The 21,636-nt window shown below is 27.0% G+C and overlaps 1 pseudogene; it reads left to right on the top strand.

Moving 5' to 3' along the window:
- LOC111632160 overlaps positions 1–17,514 on the top strand; it is a 35,763-nt pseudogene extending 18,249 nt beyond the window's left edge.
- The last annotated feature ends 4,122 nt before the right edge of the window (positions 17,515–21,636 follow it).

Below are 21,636 nucleotides of genomic sequence, written 5' to 3'. Positions count from 1 at the left end.
ATTGTATTTGACACCATCTGTTATAATATTCTATTTAAAAACTTTTTATATTTTTAACTATTATAAAATGTCAAAAAGCTTAAATTTGAGGATAGGGATGGGTTTTATAGAAAATCGCAAATGCTAAAAACGAGTAAAATCGTCATTAACTCCGACTCTACTGGAGATACACACAACCCCCATTATCTTTCCATCCCCTCGACCACTAATTACCAAAGTTAATTAGCATTAATCCCCTTGATAAAGAAACCTTCCTGTAAAATTTCAGAAATTTTCGACAAAAAGCACAGGAGTTTTTAAGCTATAAACAGGATGAACAGAATCGTGCACCACACCCTAACATCAATACATACAAAGAAATTACCCACGATTTTTTTTTGCATTTATCGACGTTTCAAGGTGTTCTGAGTTAAAAAATGTAGAAATTTTGAGGGGCCATTTTTTGACCGATCGCCATACTTTTCCTCTGTTATATATAACAGCCGAGAAAGTAAAAATCATAAGAATAAATGCATTAACATAAAGAGCAGAAGAATGAATGAAGGAAAATATTCATGTAGCTCATGATCATCTAAAAACACCAGCAATAAATGAGATGAAAAAATTCGTATAGCTTGTGATCTTGCGATATATGAAGGCTACATAATCAAGTATGAGATGCATGATTCCAACATGCACTCACATACCTGATCAAGGGGTACTTGAAAACTCTTTTGACTTTTCTCAGTTGAGTTTTTCTAGTGTGTATCTTATTTTAGCAAAGATATGTTATATACATTATATACTGTAAATCATAGAACTCTGCAGAAAATGTCGCAGGAGACATAGCTTGGAGACAAATGATTACATCAATGAATTTTTTTTATTTAATTATTTAATTTTTCGGGTTTTTCACAAGTAGATTATTGAATACAGTATTGCATTAATACAAAAAGTCAGACAAAGCTTCCTATAGTCAATGGTGTAAGGTTACGTATCTGAGTAGCTTGTACGATTATAATTTGTAGAATTTTTTACACAATTTCAGGGGAAGTTAATTGTCCGTTTGCCCCATCTGAGGAAGCCCATGTTGTAAATATAGTACAATACTACTAGTAATATAATGCAATAATAATAATAATACTTTTAAATATAATACATTGAATACATTTCCGATTATCCGGCTTCCGTGCCATCTCGTCATTGAATGTTTCGATGTTTAATTGTATGCCAAATATTTTGAAAATGCTTTTGATTGAATATCGATCGGACTTAGAATTGCCTGCAATTTTCAAGCAATGATGCTCTCCTCTTGTATATTACTTCTATATACTGTACGTGTGAAATAACCGTGATTTTACTTTACGTAAACTTATATCCGTAAACATTGTCATCTTTTAATTTTTTTCCAGTATAATTCTGGTTTAATACAATTCTGATTTAAATTTTATTGTAAAATAACCAAGGTTTCATGTTTTTATTCTAGCATTGATCTTATCTAACAACGTATTCCCAAACACAGTACACACTACACGTTTCTGTATCCGAATTTTCCCTGTTTATGCCGAATAATAGAGAGTGTATTACATAAAAATAAAATGCGTAATATTTATTAAAAATAAATAATTTACGATTATTAAACGTATTTATTTTGTAATTTATAAAAAAAAGTTCATAAATTTCAAAAAGGTGAACTTTAATAAGTGAATACGCTGAAATTTTTAACAAAAATTAAAATTTTGTTTTAGAATATTTAAAAGAAAGAATATTTGAAAGAATAAATATTTAACGGAATTACAAATTTCAAGATAATAAAACAATTATCTAAACGTTTAATTAGATATTAGAAACATCTGAATTAAAGTTCGGTTCTCATTTACGTTGTTAATTAGAATTTTTATGTGTTTTTAGATATATTTTTATTGATCCTACTTTAAAAATAAAACATTATTTAAAAATTTAGATTTAAAAAGAGCAATTAAAAGTTTTTTAACGACAAAAATCTAAAATTTTCAACGAGTAAGATAAGATCTAACATAAAAATAATATTAACTTCAGTATAATTCACTATTTATCTATAGCCTATTCTTATAATTAGCATACAAATTAAAATTCATTCAAACTATTTAAAAATCTTATAAAAACAATATTTAGTTCATTTAATTTGTTGGAAAGTATTTAATATTTATTTTCTAAATGAAGTTGAAGAATTTCTAATGCTTCAGTTTAAGCCTTAGAAATTCTTAATAATTAAAAGGAAATTAAATCAACTTACAAATTACAATATTGCACTTAATCTTCGAACGGTTTATCATTAAACATGTCTTTTAAGAAATTACAAAAAAATTAAACTCTCAAGAGCTATAAACGAAAATATAAAAAAGAAACAAGTTAATTTATTTTAGAGTAGATATAAAGTATATTTTTTTAAATGTAAAAATAATATAAATAAAACGTAATTAAATACGTAATATATTTTTTAATTAAGAGCTTATTTTAAAATATTCTTTTAAATAATTATTTATTAACTAAGAATATATTTAAAGTAAATATTTAATAACAAATTATAAAAATGATGGTTGGCTTCGTTGAAGTCCAATTTGATCTTCAACTGGGTACCGTGGTCTAGTAGATAACTCCACTGAACATAAGTAATTGGTCGCAGGTTCGCGCCTCATCTACGAGCTGGAAATGTGTTTTCGGGTTTTCTTCACAATTCCGGCATGAAACTAAGGTCCAGTTTTTCATAGAAAATCCTTCAGATGGCACCCCTCTTGGCAGATTTTCCATGCGTTGCATTGCCTTATTCCATCAAGCCAAACCATCAATGAGATAGTCTCAATTTTGAAGAATAAGATCCTTAATGTTAAGGTCAATATAGAGGTATAAAACGACATCCGACACATACTCACCGTGATAAATTATAGAAGTCAGAATTCGAATTCAAAATTCTATAATATTACAATTAACAGTAGATCTTCGATAATTTCTTATAATAAACTACTGAAGTGTTTATTTAATAAAGTGAATTTAAACCTATGTTTAAAATCGTTTAAAGTTGTTTAATTAATAAAAAAGCATTTAAAAAATTGCGTGGAATATAAAAAAAATTTGAATGGTTTTAACGAAATCACTCGAAAATAAAATTAAAGGATAATATTTACTTTTTGTTTTTTGATGAATATTTACCATTACATAAATTATTACAAACATTAAAAAACGCAGATATTGGTGAGTGGGTGTGAGATAATTGTTATGTTCTGTACCCACGCGCTGTGTATTATTCCTTAGTACAATTAAGGGGATAGATCGAAAATATGCGTTACGTAATTCTGGGGTGAATTTCGGAGCACTACAGGAGTAAGATGGTGATTAAAAATTGAATTGCATAATTAACGAACGATCCCGTACAGTTGGGAATACGATACGAATAATTAAAATTATCAAAGATTTCAAACTATTGTAGCATGATTATAATAATAAAAGAACTTCTCCATTTCTATCTTTTCTATACCTGTCTTTTATTTTGTCATCCGTTTTTATATTTTTATTTACTTTAAAATTTAAAAACTAAAATATGAATGTTATCGTTTTCTATACGAAACTTTACATTATAATCTCTGTATGAATTAAAATCAATATAATAAATACAAAAAATAGATATTTATTATTATAGAAAAACTTTAAACATGATAATAAAGTAATAATTAGAATTTTTACTTATGAATTAGTAATGTATAAAAACTATATAATAGGGATAGTGGCTTTATAAATTAGCTTAGTTTCAAGGACTACACCAGTAAAGAATAATACTGGAATTATGCATAAAATTATTAAATATGGACGAAGTATAGAGTAATGCCCCGTTTATACTATTTAAATATTCGAATGCAGATTTTTCAGAAGATGTAAATTACTCAGCGGCTCATAATTGGCTCATTTCTTTCTGGGCATTCTTAACCATTCATTTTTACTTATAAGAAAGTTTTACATGTAATAAATACGTAAATCCAGGCAAATTCTATGTAAATCCACGTAAATTCTCTCTTGCAATAATCCAAGTAAATGCAAAAAATTACGTGTCAAAATAAATTATTGACGCTAGCAAGAATGATAATGATTTGTGCATTTAATCTGAATTTTTCATGGAAAAAAACGTGTAAACATGCATCAAACTAATCAAAAGTGATAATGTAAATAAAGAAATAAAAAAAATGATTGGTAAGCGAGTACTTATTAATCTGATACTTTTTATTTGTCTTTCATTTACATTATTCACTTTCGTTTTTTAAATATACCAAACACGTTTTATCTAAATGAAATTCTATTATATTGTATTAATTTGAATATTTAAATTATTTTTTTATCTTGTAATATTCTGTTAAATTCATGAATAACATTGTCTAAACGTCATACTAACGTTTACTGATTTTACTGCAATTTTATTTTTCATCTCCAAAAGTAAACAAAAATACTTAATTATTAAAAATCGAATAGTAAATTCTAATACTCATTCCGTTACGTGGATAAAATTTGCATAAATTTAAAAAATGTATCTACAGTTTGATCAAATTTATTAAAAGTAAAATAATATATATACATTCCGATTAAGGATTAGCTCCTAAAAAGAAATTTTGTAGGATTAAAATCAAAATAAATGATCAAATAATGTAAGAACGATGCACACGAGTGGCAAAGCTAAGTCGAAGGCGAACATCCTCAACCAATCGATTCTGACGATGGTCAATGTCAAAAGATTGGTTTAATGGGATGAAGCAACGTAACACATGAGTTATCTGCCCAGAGTGAATGCCTCCCGGAAGGACTTTTAAGAGAAACTGGTTCCTATATAGATGACAGACACGTGAAGAATAACTAAAAATTTACACGTGCCCAACGCACGTGGAGTTTTCAACGTATTTTTCACGTTTATGGGAGCGAACCAAAAACCAACTATTAGTGTTCGAGGATTTTATCCATAAGTAACAATAACCATAAAAACTAACTGCCACATAGATAATGAATTTTGTGTTTCTGTAAGTCTGATGGATACTAATGACTTTTTTACTAAAAAGACAACTGGCAGCTTTATTTTGCAACCTTTATGCATCAGCTATAAAGGAATGCTAGTAGGCATTTTATCTATATCTTGATCGCAGATGGGGATCTCGTATTCAGTTTTTTATATAGAAAACATGATAATAAAGTGAGTTTAAATGATAATAAAGTTTAGACAATGTTAGTTAGACAATGTTATTCATGAATTTAACAGGATATTACTAGATAAAAAATAAATTAAATATTCAAATTAACACAATATAATAGAATTTAATTTAGATAAAACTTACTTTATTATATGTTTAAAGTTTCTCTATAATAATAAATATCTATTTATTGTATTTATTATATTGATTTTCTTTACATATTTTTAAGAATTTTCAAGAGGGCTGCTGATCCACATATGAATATGCCTTTTATCTTTCTCATTAATTTCTCGAATATCTTTTCACCATTCTTAAATTAAGTAAATTCTACAATTAATTTTATTGTTGGGCTGCAATTTGAAAAAATTATAGACCAATAAATTCCCACTGTCTGTCTGTCTATCCTTAATCTTTAGAACACAAATGGAAATCGTAGGGGCACGAAGCCCCGATTAACAGTATGATAACTTCTGGTGGAAATTGGAAGTTACGTTATTTCAATTCAAAACTTTCCCTGAAAGAAATTATATGGATGACTAGCACTATTCTAATGCGATCAGGAAAGTATGAGATACAGGGGCAAGCTAATATTCATTTGAAATGGAGAGCATATATTTTAAATGAAATAAATTAAAAATATGATTAAAATTTGCAGCCCGGCATTGTGACGACGTCACAATAAATAATTGCTCGTTTAACTTATCTACAGATATGAGGAATATTTATATTGTGCATAGGGTTTAAATATATATAATAAATGCTTGAGAATGTTAGTTCTTTTGTAATAAAATATACTTTCTTGCATAAATTTAATAAACCTTCATCTGGGAAGTGTAAAATTAGTTTAAAATAACAAAATAGAATAATGTGAATTAATTTAAACTTTCGGCTCTATCACCTAATAATTTTATTTATAGAATTCTATGCTTAAATCAATAATATTAAATTTACAATAATTTTATTGATGCTACAACACATAACATTTTACTCTTCTATATTTTAGAATAAACTTGAGAATCATCGAATCAATAATTTCTTCTTATGTCGCTCTTTACAGACTTAATGTTTCTAATCGGATAATGTAGATTTATTGGATTTTAGAAAGCAATAAATTCAATAAAAATGGCTCGAAATTATAGATAATGAAGCTGTGTTAAAGCAGTTAAACTTAATTTGTTTACCAATAATATCATTTTATACTAAAACATTAATGTGTGATGTGTGCAAAGCATTAATATTTTTTAAAAATTTAATTTATAATATATATATTTTTAAATGAAAATTTTTATAATGTTTATAAAAATTAATTATTTAATTATATGCAGAATTATTTTGAATAATGGGGTTTTGATGAAAAAGTTGGGTGATGATAGAAGAAATATAGTTCAGAAGAATTTGTTAAATAGTTAAAAAGGTTAATAATGTATTTAGAATCAAGATAATTAAGAGAAAATGTAACTTAAAGAAGAAAATAAACATAAAATTTTTATTCATTACAAAGAATAATCTGAAACATAGAAAACATTGCCTTAAGTTGGAAGTAAAATGCCATTTTTTTGTGTATGTATGTAAAAGAAAACTATTGCTCGACTTTTTCAGATGGTTAAGAGGATCAGGAAGGAACTTCGATAAATATAATTTATACTACGATATTAAAATGTAATTAATAACAAAATTTTAAGAGGAGTTTTGTTAAATTATGAGAAATTTCTCTATTTATAAAACACTAAGGTAAATTAACACAAAGTTAAAACTGTGCGTATAGAGCCAGATATTATGAGATTTCATTAAAAAACTAATTTTGTATTATTAATTGTTATAAGAAAGTAAAAGGCTTAATTTTGAAGGTAGAGATAAATTTATTTAAAAAAAACACAGTGTGTACGCCAACAATAGCGAATGAATTTTTTATTAAGTCTGACACCAATTAAGATATGATACTTGACCCCTCTAGCTTTTTATCTCCTGACTTCTAACCACCAAAATTTAACAGAAGTATATAAGTTAGAAATAAACCTGCCAAGTTTCTAAATTTGTTTATCTAGTCCTGAGATATAATGTAAAATACAGTTCCATTCACATACACACACATACACATATAGAATTTTATAAGGGTGTTTTTGCATTCTTGGTTTCCTCGAGTGTAAAGAAATACAAAAAAAAAATCACAAAAACAAAGAGACAGCGGTCAAAATTTGACCAATCTCTATACTTTCTCTATGTTATATTCTGTAAGAGCCAAGAAAGTAACAGTGAAACCAAATCATCAAATTTTTAATATCTGTTTCAGCGAATGATATTATAGCAAAAGATTGTTATTTGTATAAATAAAAGTATCTTTTATTTCAGATAGTAGAAAAAATAATAATATTCTTATTGACTTTTAATACAGTTCTTTAAAGTATCCTCAATAAATGTTTTCACTCACAAAAAATACACTTTAACCTTTTTTTTAGAAATTTTTTCTTATATTTTATTTAGAGCTATAAAAGTCTATTTTCTAAAGGAAGCCTGATGTTCGCTATAATAGTAAAATTTTTAATTAATTCTTATAACTTTTTTATTATTTTAAAATTATTTTTTAAACCTTGGCAAGATATTTTTATATTTTATGTTTTATATTTCGAAATTATGAAATAATTTTAAGTATTTTAAAGTCAAATTTTATTTAAATAAACCTTTATATACATGTTTCTCTACTGCTTGAAAAGGTTATTTTTTTAGTCTATGAATATCCTTTTGTATTTCCTTTGTAATTTTATATATACAAAACAACAAAGGCATGAAATTTAATATGCTTTTAAAATGTATAAAAACTAATTTATATATTTTTTAAAATGCTTGGAATTCTTAGAATATTGAAAAATTTTATTGTACTTGACTTTATTTACATGACTTTACTGAAAAATTTTAAGAATTTAATCAAATAAATAGCTTCAAATTTTATTTGTTAGTCTGTTAGTCATATTTTATTAGAATAATGTGTAGAGGGTCTCATTGTAGAAGGGCTTGTAATGTTCTTGCATTATATAATACATGTATAATGTAACTACTGGACCACGCTGACGAATCAGAATGGAATCTGAACTTTGATGATAGTAGGTCCCTGCATGAAGTTGGTTTACCGGGTCTAAACCTTATCTTTCCAGTGGTTACCTGGGTAAAGTTGGTATTGGTGGAAACTATCCACCTCATTAACTACTTTGGCCAGTGCCGTAAACTGGGAGGGTCATACACTCTCTTCCTCAATGTGCCTTCGAGATACACCATGAGGAAGCTTCTTTACCCGTATCTTCAATGTAGAGATAGCAAAAGTTACAAAATTTCATTTATAATTAATTAATTATTCGGCTGAAATTTTCAAATTGCAGACATATAAATTCCCACTGGCATTCGTCAGGCTGTCCGTCTGTTTTTTCTTAATCTCGAGAACTGAGTTAGATAAATAAAAGTCGAGAACAGACATCGAAAACTTAGGCATATGAGACCTCAATTAACTATGCAAGAACTCTCAGTCCACGGGGGAAGTCGTGTTATTTCAATGCAAAAAGTTTTTCCAAAAGGGAGTTAGATAGATGACTGGCATAACTCTATTGTTAACAGAAAAAGTATGATATACTACAGGGGCAAGACACTACTAAAATTGAGAGCATTGTGACGGTGTCACAATAAATAATAGCTCGTTCTCATTATATTTGTTATAACAAATCTAAATTACCGCTGACTCGTGAGAAACAAAACTATTATAGTATTTAATTAATTATTCATTTTAAAAGTTTATAATTAAATCATAATAAATATTCGCAAGTTATTTATAATTTAATCTCTAAGTTGATTTTTTAAATATAATTTTAAAATTTTTTAAGTAGAAAATTTGTTTATTAAATGATAGAATGATTTATGATTGCATTATAAAGTCAAATACCTCTATTGGAATTGGAAAAGTAAAAAGGTGAATGATGACGTTCTATAGTAGAGAGTTATCATTAATAATTAAAATATTTATTTTTATTTTTATTGATTTGTTAATTATATTTTAATTCTGTTAATTTTCCATCTGAATTTTTGATAAGTTAAGCGATAAAAATAACTTTTATCTTGTGAAAATGCAGATAAATAATTCATCAAATTATATTCAGTATACAAGATAAAGTTGTTGATGAGGATACTATTGTTACGATATCTTCATCAATAGCAACATAATAATGGATATAAGTTAAGTTTAAACAGTTTCCCCGATTTTATCCATACAAATTAATATCCTGATTAATTTCTATTTTAATTTATTCATAATTTCAATTAAGTAAATCATAATAATATATAAACTTTTATATGGAAAATAAATATGTTCAAGGTAACTTAAAAGTCATTTCCTATTTGCATTTTTATTTATTCTCTTTTAACAACTAATTTACATGGAAAAATATGTCAAAATACGTAGCAATAACTGCAATTTTATTACGGCTCGATCTGTAAATTGGCCTGTTCAACACATTTATGACGTCATTTATATAGGCTGTTTACATTTGTCTATATCTGCAGCAATCTGTACTCAAGTTTATCAAAATTATCAATAATTTTTCCTACAATCTCTACCGTCGGTAATGGGAAATCAAGCTTAAATAAGCTATAGAATTTATACATAATAATTTTACGGATTAATTATTGTTTTATTTGATATGGCACTTAAATAATTATGTTCAAATTTAGCAAATAAAAATAACGTTGGAATAATATATACTTACATTAAAATATATTACTTGAAACAGTAATATTTTTCAAAATTTACTCGAAATAAAAGGAAAATTCAGTACTTGTCAATATTTAAACAGTTATAAAAATACTGTATATCCTAATGTGAAATATATTATTTGCAGAAATATATGTATTTATATAAGTTATATATTAGACTCTGATTTGTTAGGTTTCCTTGTGCCTGAGGAGCTGTTTACAGTATGGATTACTTATTTTATCCTCTTCTCCAGCCTTGTTCAAAATAAAAGTTGATCCTCCTCTGTACATTCAATACAAATTGAATGTACTGTATCAAATATTGGAATAATAATTAACTAGTCCTACATATTATTTTATTACGTTTTCTTGTTATATTATTCTTTATATCTCTTGTATTAATTCACCCTTCGTTTCCACCATAATCTATATTTATATACATACACTTTAAACTTTCTAAGTCAATTTAGAAACAAATTATTGATTTATATAAAAGTTTAATCAAGATATCTGAATATAATTATACTGTATATAAATCTAATTAGCACTCATAGTTATCTAGATATGTTATTAAGCACCCATGAATAAAACTTGTGTAGAAACAGAGTTTTATTTTTTAATTTTTTTGTAAATTATTCATTTACTCATCTCTAATTTATAGGAAATTTGAAAATAAACATGAAATAATATTGAATTTGCTTTGTAACACGAGAAAACATTCCAAATCACATGCAGTTCCAACAATTTCATTAGAAAACCATAAAGTATACACTGTACATTAGTGTTATATGAAATATTTCTTGTGAAGAGGCAATCAAATTCTAGATTTCGAGGAATCTTACACCACAACAATCACACCTGTTTATATCACAAGTCAAACGATGATCTACCTAATTACAAGTCTTGGCTATTGCAAGCCTTGCTACTAATTTGGTGTGTATTACTGAATATCTGAATAGTTGTATCATTTACATTGACTAGTTATTAATTCTACTATACGTAAACAATCTTTTTTAAAATAAACATTCTTATCATCTTTAAATATAAATTTTTATCAAACTTAAAGCTTTATAAAAATACTCAATTTATTTATAAGCTATATGTATATTAAAAAAATCAATAATAAATTAATACAAATGCAAACATTATTATTTATTAAAAAAATAATAAATGAAAATTCAAATATTTGTTACAGAAAGATTAGTGATTTTTAATTTACGTTGTTGTCTTAAAAATTGTAATATAAGTTAAATTTATAAATCTTTTGCTTAAATGAAATCAGAGAGGAGAGAAAGTGATTTTGTTAAGGAAGAGAAAAAAAATAAATAAATTCAACCTGTTGAAAATTAATCAGAATTCTGCAACTCGCTCGAAGTCTTCAGGTCAATACTTCGTAACTGACTTTGTTACGCTGAAGTTTTAAACAAAACTTTCGATAGAACTAATTAATTAAATTGGAAATTTTGAGTCAGGCACGCGACTAAATTTCGTCTTTATTTTTTTCATTTTCTTTTGCTTAAGAACAACCTTTTTTAAAATATATTTTTATAATTAATTTTAATTGGGATGCAATTTGAAAAAATTGTACACTTATAAATTCCCACTGTCGTACGTCTGTCCGTCTGTTTTCCCTTAATCCCGAGAACGGAGTTAGATAGATGACCGAGACGACTCTATTGTTAAAGGAAAAGTATGATGTACAGGGGCAAGCCACTACTAATTTGAGGTGGAAAGCATAAATTAATTTGCTTATAATTTTTGAATTTCTATATTAACATATATTATTTTTTAATATATTTATATTATATAAGATAATATATAGTTCTCGTAATAATGTTCATAAGAAGTAATTCTACGGCTCAAAAGTCAGTAAATCGGCCGGATAGTCGAGCAAGTAAGGTTGTAGCTTACCGCTCTGGGAGACAGGAGTGGTCGAAAAATTCCCAGGAATTTGGTGGTCCGTTCGTATATGTCGGGCCCCGTCCCTCACCACCCGGCCGCCCTATTGTGGACCTGGCCGAACCCATAATGGTCCTACTAAAAAGAGGCCCTCTTAGTGCCCACAGGGCGGAAAGAGTTTTAAAGGGAAAAAAAGTCACTAAACATGTGTAAAGTCTATATTACACATAATTAACCAATTGAATACAATTTATTTTATTTTTAATAATGTTTCCATGAATTTTTCAAAGGAAATACATTGTATATATGGTATACACGATATCTGATTTTTGTGTCACTCTGTTAATAAATCTCCTGTTGCGTAAATTGCTATTGTTACCATTTGTATTAAATAAAAAAAATATTTATCAAGATTAAACGTAACGTTTCTTTTGGAAATACATAGAAAATAACCTCCAAATAGCGACCAATTTGTTGTTGTTCAATGTTCACGTCTGTGGCCGTTGTTTAAAGGTTGGTGAGAGCGTATAACATTTTAAGAATTGATAATAAGTTATACATATAATTTAATTTATGAAAAAAATTATGCTAAAGACGGTAATGTATAAAGTGATCGTATACCGAGACCATGATACTAATATTTTGGCACATTGGAATATGGAAACCACAGCAAGACTAAGCAATATGTCATTAGAAAATTATGCTTCTTTCTTCTTTTCTGTTTATGTTACTGTTATTGGAATCGTGCATAAAAGAAATTAATTGTGTTTTTCAACGAATTTCTATTTATAATGAAATTTCGAGATAATTTACAGCGTGATTCGTATAAATTGAAAATGAAAATTGATTCATTTGAGCCAAGAAATTTGTTACGAATAGAAAGTGCTATGTCATCTTATCTAAGTTATAGAAATTTTGCACTATGCAGTTTAGAAAAACATAATTAAGTAAAAATTTTACTGATGCAATTCAAAGATCGGTGAGAATTTTTGCATACAATGCGTTTTTCAGCTGTGTAATGTACGCAATATTGCTTTTATGTTGCACACTTGCTAAATTGCTTCTCCTGAAAGTCCTACAAAAGCAATATGCTGAGATATAATTAACGCCATACTTAACAAATGGTTTTTTAAGAAATAATTCGTATCAATTAATAAAATGTAGAGTAGTCCTAAAACATTAAATAATTGATTAGAAATGCCAAAGAAATGTGTTTTATACAATCAAATTAACTTTAAAAACGAATTACACTGTACAGCACTATTCAATTTTTGAAATGATTACATTGACTTTAAGTAAGTTTACAAATTCAGCAAATAATTTTAAATCGTGATTGCCCTCGATTCTTGTTTTGAAAATGCTTATTATGTATTACATCCAAGCAAAAGAATCTTATTACGTTTTGGAAAGCAACTGCTGAATACGTGACACAAGTTTTATTGAACGATTTCACTCTACAATAAATTGTTCGATAAAACTAGATTTGATTGTAATTTTATTAATAGAAAAATTTAACAATTTACCTCGATTCTATTAAAATAAAAATATATTTATTTATAAATTCAATTCTAAACTCTTTAAATTTCTATAAATCTATAAACTTAGTTACTTCTAAAGTATACCATCGCTCTTATTTTATTGTATAAACTACATTAATGCTTTACTTAAATTAGAATATATGATATCATTTTAAATAATATCATCCATTTATTTATTAAATTAAAAAAAATTCTTCTTCTTGACTTTGTAGATTAAGCTCGTTCTTGTCTCAAAGAACGAGCTCTCTCCATCTTCTTGGTCTTCCTCTTTTCTGAAACATCTGGATTTGCAATCACATGATCATAAAATATGTTTAGATAATTATAACTCTTTATAATTTAGATTTTATTTCTTTTACATACAATTTATTGATATTTCACTTATTATTTTTTTATTTATATATATTCTGATATGCATTTTATTTCAAGTATTTATAATTTGTTCTTTATTAATATTTAACATTTATAGTTGTAAAGAAAACTGTTATTACAACAATTTAATATTTTTCATTAATTAATTTAATCTATAAATATTATAAAATAATTTATATGATGAAAATGTTTAATTTTCATACTTTATATTGAGTAGAGTTCAGAAAAATTGTTTTCTTATATTAAAGCAAAGGAATTTCAGAATGCAAACTTCCTCAATTCTGTTTTCTCAGGAAATTAAAGACAAAATTTTGAGGAAATAAAACAGGAAAATAAAATGCCTCTTAGCACATATTTTTGTTTTATAAAAGTGTATATAAACATATCAATATGATGAGCTGTCGAATTAACTTTCATTCCACTTTATCTTTCTACTTTTAGACGATGTCAGCAACTACTTTATCACATTTTAATTATAAAATATATTTTTTTTTAAATTATAAATATTCTATATTAAACCTTATTTTTTAATCTTGCTCGATATAAAGTAATTTCCAATAAATATTTTTAAATTAATTACTTATCTTTTGAGTTTTCTCAAAGGATAAGATTCTTCTCTTATTAAGTTTTAGAAGCAGCCAACATAGTTTTAAAGGACAGTAAAATAAGAAATATTTTATTTATTAAATATATAATTATTTAAAAAGTGTTTTATATATTAATACAGTTGTTATATATGATTTAACATAAATAAAGCGCGATTATAGATATATACAATCAGATGAATAAACAAGAATGTTATTTTTTACTTGTTTATACATTGTTGATCAATTAAGATGAAATCATATAAGTAGAATATCTTCTCCTTAAAAAGCATAGGATATGTCACGTATATCAGCACACTAAAGTGTGTAAAAAATTATTTGCATACAACAATCAACTATCAGATTTAAGTGTTGTGTTTTTTGAGAATAATAAATTGCAAAAATTATTTTTGATGGTGTTATTAAACAATTTTTGGCTGAGAAGAGTTGCAGTATACATGATAAACCATGTAATAAACTGTATATTAATAATAAATAAATGTAATTCCTTCTTCTGAGTTTTATTACAAAGGGCCCCGAAAAATTTAAATTGTCTTGGGCCACTTCGAAAGTACTGCATGAAATGAGTAAAAAAAAAAAATCTATTCACAAGAAAAATGAAAGTTTTATGAAAATTAAAAAAAAAAACAATTCTACTCTTTGTTTTACGCTATTTATTTTATCATAAATAACTTTCTTTTTTTTGTAAATAATTAGATCAAAAGTTTGCTCTATAGAGACGAAGGAAATATACCGTACTCTACTTCAGTAAACATTATTTATTTGTTAAATTTAAACTGATAAATAATATTTGCATTTTATGTTATTTATAAAACATCCTCAACGAGTTACAGCTTCTATTGATGGTATATCTATGGCTCTAGCTATGATTCATTTCTCATTTTTTGACGGTAGATACATGAATCCACTCTATTATCTCGTAACTGTATCATTTATAAATGACTCTAAATACGTATATAATGCTAAAATGTGTATATAAATATATATTATTCTTAGTTAAATATATAAATACATTTAGAAATGGCTTAAACATTTTATATCTATCATTGAAAATGGCACTTAATTAGATCCTATCTTACAATTTAATTTAATATTTTTGCTTGATACTTCGAAAGCCCTTCACCGAAAGACAATGAATTTTAAATTAAATGTAAAGTTTAGAATTGATAGAATAATATTTATTTATATTATAAAAGAATTATATTCTGTACTTAATTTAAAGTCTTATTATCCAATAAATATTCTCGTTTTTAAACCAAAAAATAAAAATATTTTTAATTTTCTAGCAAATACAAATTCTACGAATAAAAATTATATAATTTATTAAATTATTAATTATTATTAAATCAGGAAATTAATTAATTAATTGTAATAAATAGTTTCTTAACTTATATACATGAATACATGTTTAAAGCTTAAACAGTTCAAAAGTATTAATAGTCTTATAAATTTATAATGATTTAAATAACCAATTTTTAAGGCTAATTGGATGATTAAATAATTTAAAATACTTTAAAGAAGTAATTATTTATTAATGAATTAAAATTTATCATTTGCTGAAGTGATCATCAGCGACAAACATTGGAAATTCACATTCACTTACATTGTCTAAATAATTATTATATCCTTTTCTCAATTAATCTGAGAATAATTAGGATTAGTTGTGATGGCGAAATAGGAAAGTGCCCAGTGATGTAATTTCAGTTGTGTCAGTGTGACGCGATGCTAATTTCACCATGAACAGGAAGTCATAATCTACAATGAAAGCACTATATAATAACACCTAAAATATATCAAACTCCATTAATAATTTTCCCAATAAATTAGATAAATATTTAAATTACAAATTTGTAAAAAGGTAATATAAATGCACATCTGTATTATTAAAAAAAATATAAGAAAATAAAACTAATTTTCTTATATTTTTTGAAATTTATTGCCTCATACTCTATGATTTATAATGCATTAAACTGAATGCAATTATTAACTATAATGCAAAAATGTTTTTGTAGTAAATAAATTCTATAATTTTTATCATTTTATGAGTATTTTTATTAATATATATTTGAAAAAACGTGTTCGCTTGTCTGTATTCAAAATTCTTTATGTAATGAAAATTTTGTAGTATTTTCTCTTCGTTATACTTTATTTTAGATTTATTATTGAGGTAATTTTGCTGAAAATCTCTTTTTAAAAGTGGAGTGCTTCTTAAATCCGGAGTATTTATTTTAGCGTTTCGAAAGTTTATATTGATATATTTTTCTCTCAAAATCTCTTTTTAAAAGAAGTGTACTGTGCATTCTATATTCGAACACTATATAATTTTTATAAAATTATTTACAATATGATAATATATAGTAAAAGTTTGTATATTTTATTTGATCATTATTATTTTACAGATACGAGGGTCGTCCCAAAAGTACCCGACCTGACATAGATGGCAGTACTTATTTGAAAAAAAAAACGACTGTGTTCGAAAGCATCAACTTTATAAAGCTTAAGTTTGAAGTTTGAAGACGTTACGTTGTATAGTATTTTTTTTTTATACAATACTTTCATTTGAAAGGTTTCAGTCCAACCAATATTAAAGCTGAGGTAGATTCTACTCTGGGGGAGTCTGTTCCCTAGTTTACAACAATAAAATATTGAGTGGCAGAGTTTAAACGAGGCCGTACGAGCTGCCAAGACGAACATCGTAGTGGTCGACCAAGTGAGGTGACCATGCCAGAAATGGTGGAAAAAATCCACAAAATGGTATTGGATGACAGTCAACTCAAAGTGCGAGAGCTAGCAGACATGGTAGGCATTTCAAAAAGTGCTGTACATCGCATTTTAACTGAAAATTTGGACATGAGAAAGCTGTGCGCAAGATGGGTGCCGCGTTTGCTCACAATGGGACAAAAACAGCGTCGTGAGGATGTTTCAATCGAGTCTTTGGCAATGTTTCGCAGCAACAAAGCCGAGTTTTTGCGTCGATTCATAACCATGGATGAAACATGGGTCCATCACTTCACACCTGAGACGAAAGAACAGTCGAAACAATGGACTGAAAGGGGAGAATCAGCTCCAAAGAAGGCGAAAACAGTTCCATCTGCTGGCAAGGTCATGGCGTCAGTTTTTTGGGATGCGCCCAGGAAAAACAATCAACGGCAAGTATTATGCGAACTTATTGCAGCGCTTGAGTGATGAAATCAAGAAAAAACGGCCACATTTGGCGAAAAAGAAAGTGTTGTTTCATCAAGACAACGCACCAGTTCACACATCCGTTATTGCGATGGCCAAAATCAATGAGTTAAGGTTCAAATTGCTTCCTCACGCACCCTATTCGCCAGATTTAGCCCCCTCGGATTATTTTCTCTTTCCAAACTTAAAAAAATGGCTTGGTGATAAAAGATTTGCCAAGAATGAAGAGGTGGAGTCTGCGGTTGATGGCTATTTTGAGAAGCCCGACAGTTCTCACTATAAATAGGGGATCGAAGCTATTGTACATTGCTGGAAAAAGTGTATCGAGCTAAAAGGAGACTATGTTGAAAAATAAAGATATGTTTTACCAAATTTTTTGTGTCTTCTTTGTTAGGTCGGGTACTTCTGGGACTACTTTTGTTCCCTCAAAATTAAATAACTCAATTGCTATGTATTTAATTTATACTTTAACCCATTAGAATTTCTCATTAAGATTAAAAATTCTAAGGGTTTAAAGTGTAAAACAAATACACAGATAAGATAAAATATATAATTTATACGTATAATATATTATAAGTATCTTATTTATCTCTTTTATATATACTGTACTTAGATAAGATATATAAATAATTTCTGATTTTTCTTTCGGGAACGTACAATATATATCATGTGTTATTCTCTAATTGACATATTATGTCAATTATGGAATAACACAAGTCTTGATTAATTTAATGTATAGTTTCTTAACAAAATGCTAAAATCAAATTAAACATTTGAAATATGATATAAGTAATAAACATTCGAATTGAGATTGCTAATTAATATATAACCGGTAGAAATATCTTTAGCAGATTAAAATGTAAGCGATGATAGAAAATTAATGTAGTTTATATTATATTTTGCATTGGTTTTGATAAAATCTCTTCTAAACTTTGTCGAAGTCATTTTTGACAGGACGTCAACAAGTAACTAAGAAGTTAAGATGTCTTGAAAACGAACTAAACAATCATCAATATCAGTAAATATCAAAGTAACACGAATAAAAATAAATCTTATTTCTGCTTTAAGACATTTCTAAAATGAGAGCAAAATGAAATATAGGTGCTAACAGAAGTTCGTTTGAGGTAATATGGCTATTAGTAACTATGCAGGATGTTAGAAATCAAAGACATTTCCTATAGTAGTTATATTGACAGACACAATTCTGTTCGACACGACAGATATTTGATGGATGCTAAAATATAAGAATCAAAGAAAATTATATCAAATTTTTTGCTGATCCATCGTCTACAGTTCTCTGACATTTTCCTACAATAAAAAATTGGTGAGAATCAAATCACTTACTGTGGCTAGTAAATTAGTTCTCTGGAGTGTTCTTCATCTAACATTTAAACGAGAAGAAATTATCTTATTAAACTTGAAAAAGTTCTTTGTCTTGTTGATTCTACTTGTATATCCTGTTGACCTCCTGTTGGCATATCTTTTATTAGGCACATCTTCTAGTTTAGCTATACCTTAAAGTCTAGATACGTCTTCCGTCTTGTCCTTCAAATGCGGTAATTGGAAACTGCGACAGCAAAACTGTCAGAAAACAACTAGTTCAACGATAATATTAAGATTCCAAAGCTTCCATTCATTCCACAAGTAGATGAGAATACAAAACAAACATCTAAACACAGAAATGCATTGTAATGACACCTAAGATTACAAAAGAAAAATCCCTAAAACTAACTACAATCGTCGAGTTACAATATATCGTTTTCAATGAATTATAAACGATAAGTAATAATTAGATTTGTCATTTAAGTATTTCTCTATTTAGAGAAATTCAAGAAAGAGAAGTTTCGAAAGTATTCAAATTTATTAAAAATTTAATTATTATTTTTATTTATGGATCCTTTTTCCCATTCGTATTGTAAATATTCTGAACATTGATGTTTAATTTCCCTATATTTCATAGCATTAAAACTGTACACACGTATCTTGAATATATTATACTATTATTTGTAATTTTAATTAGTAATATATAGTATATGAATTAATAATCTTCGAAAAATTAAGATTTTTATTAATTGTAAATGGAGAAAATGTAAAAGTGGGAGCCGAATTGATTGTCAAGTATTTTAAATAAAATCAAAAACATACACTTTATAAGTTATTATTAATATAATAACTTAATAATTAACAAAATAATTTATTGATATCAATAAATTAAATTATTTTGCATATTAAATTCCTAGTATAAAATATGTTTTACATAATTTCATTAATTTTTTTGGAAATATATGTTGAATTAGGCCCACCAGTGGTCAAGCGGTTTCGTTCCCTAAACACTGGGTCCGGGAGGTCGTGGGTTCGCACCGCGCTCGGACGGGCTGGCCACGCGGAGTATTCCGAGCCTGAATAGGGGCCAGTATCCCTTAAAAGACCTCCCGGAAGGCATTATTTCTCTCACGTAACACCAATATCCAGAGCAGGCAATGAGGAACCACTCTAGTACTAACGTCCCCAAGACTCTCCTTGGCGCAACACTAATCACTAATTAACCTGCGCCGGGTGTTCGCCGACGTCAGGATGACCTGATATGGCATGAAGAAGATATGTTGAATTAAGAGTTTTAATCTATTTTAATTTTAAATTAATTTAATTGTAAAATAGTTTTAAAAGTTGCAGGGGAAAAACGTTTTCTCTAAACTAAAAGATTTTTTAGAGAATTCATAAAGTAAAGTGATTTTTTAGATTATGAACTTTGGAGTTTTAGTGGAACTTTTAAAAAATTATTCTTTGTGATTTTATAAGATATTATCTTATTTTCTGTAGATTCACACGAGACCACAGAAAATGGCTCGTGGCCTCATATATATTTTCTGCATCTACAGAGAGAAGTTTCAGAATATTCATCTTTCAATTTGTAGATTTATGATGAAACTATTCTTAAATGATATGTCCTTGTGTTGCGGTGATTTAATAAATTTATTATCATTTAACGCATTTATTTAACTTGCATTGTATCGTGTTCTCATATTTTGCAACTCAAACTTCATTCACGTCTAATTAAGATAGAAATCTAAATTTTGAGGACATACAGTATCTAATTCCGATGACAATACATTTTAATGATGTTTTAAAGGATCTCCACCCGAAACCCAATAAAGATAACCAAATGTAGAATTTAATCATGATATAAATACACTATAGTAATGTATACGATATACAGGCCATTTTACATGTCTGTCTTCAAAACAATTGGTTCTTCTGTCTCATTGAAGGCAATCTGTTCTGGAAGGAAACCAGAAGATATCGTACAAGAGAGAAAAAATGCTGTAGAATACCGAAAAATATGACTTATAAGTGAGAAATCGTTTAAATGAAAACATATAACTGAAGTGTTTTATAACGAAGAAAGTACCTTACAATAAATATTTAACATATAGTCGTTATAAAATTACAAGTAAGAAACATATAAACCGGGTTTAACTGTATTTGTTCTGCCAATCAGCTTATAATGCGTAAATTTGTAAAGAATTATTTCTGAAGTTATTCTAAATACACGCTGGTATCAGCTATCAATTTGGCTTCCATTGACAAATTTCTTCAGTTTTCATATGATCTAATTATTCCTCGCTAGCAGTTTTAATAGTCTCACTTCAGCCACTTTCTAATTTTTTTCAGTGAAAAATTAGAATTTTGTCAAGCTTTACGAACCGAACATTAAAACAACCTATAAATAAATTAGATATTTGTTTTGTAAAATTTCAGCTTGTTTATACTTTCATTATTCGAAATGTAGCATATTCCTTTACAAAATTTATAAAATCTTATTGAAGCTTTCATACATAAAATTTTACATTTAATGTGTCAATGTATAATTTATTTTAAAAAGACTTTTTATAAATGTCTTTGACATTACAACTTTAAACTTTAAAATTGTCATTACATTTGAAATAAACTTTTAAATAATTCATTATAAAATGTCTGGGAAATACTATAGAAACTTTTCTATAATGTAACCGATGTGCTGGATCTTAAAACAGTATTACTCCTTTGTCATAAACAAAATTTTTCGAAATGATGTTCGAATTTTCGAACAATACTTCAAAATTCAAACTTTCGTTTTGAAAATTC

This window comes from Centruroides sculpturatus, unplaced genomic scaffold (assembly GCF_000671375.1).
Source record: "Centruroides sculpturatus isolate CEXI.00-Female unplaced genomic scaffold, Cexi_2.0 scaffold760, whole genome shotgun sequence".
NCBI lineage: Eukaryota > Metazoa > Arthropoda > Arachnida > Scorpiones > Buthidae > Centruroides > Centruroides sculpturatus.
The sequence above is the reverse complement of the archived record's forward strand: the minus strand, read 5'-3'. Positions and strand labels throughout refer to the sequence as shown.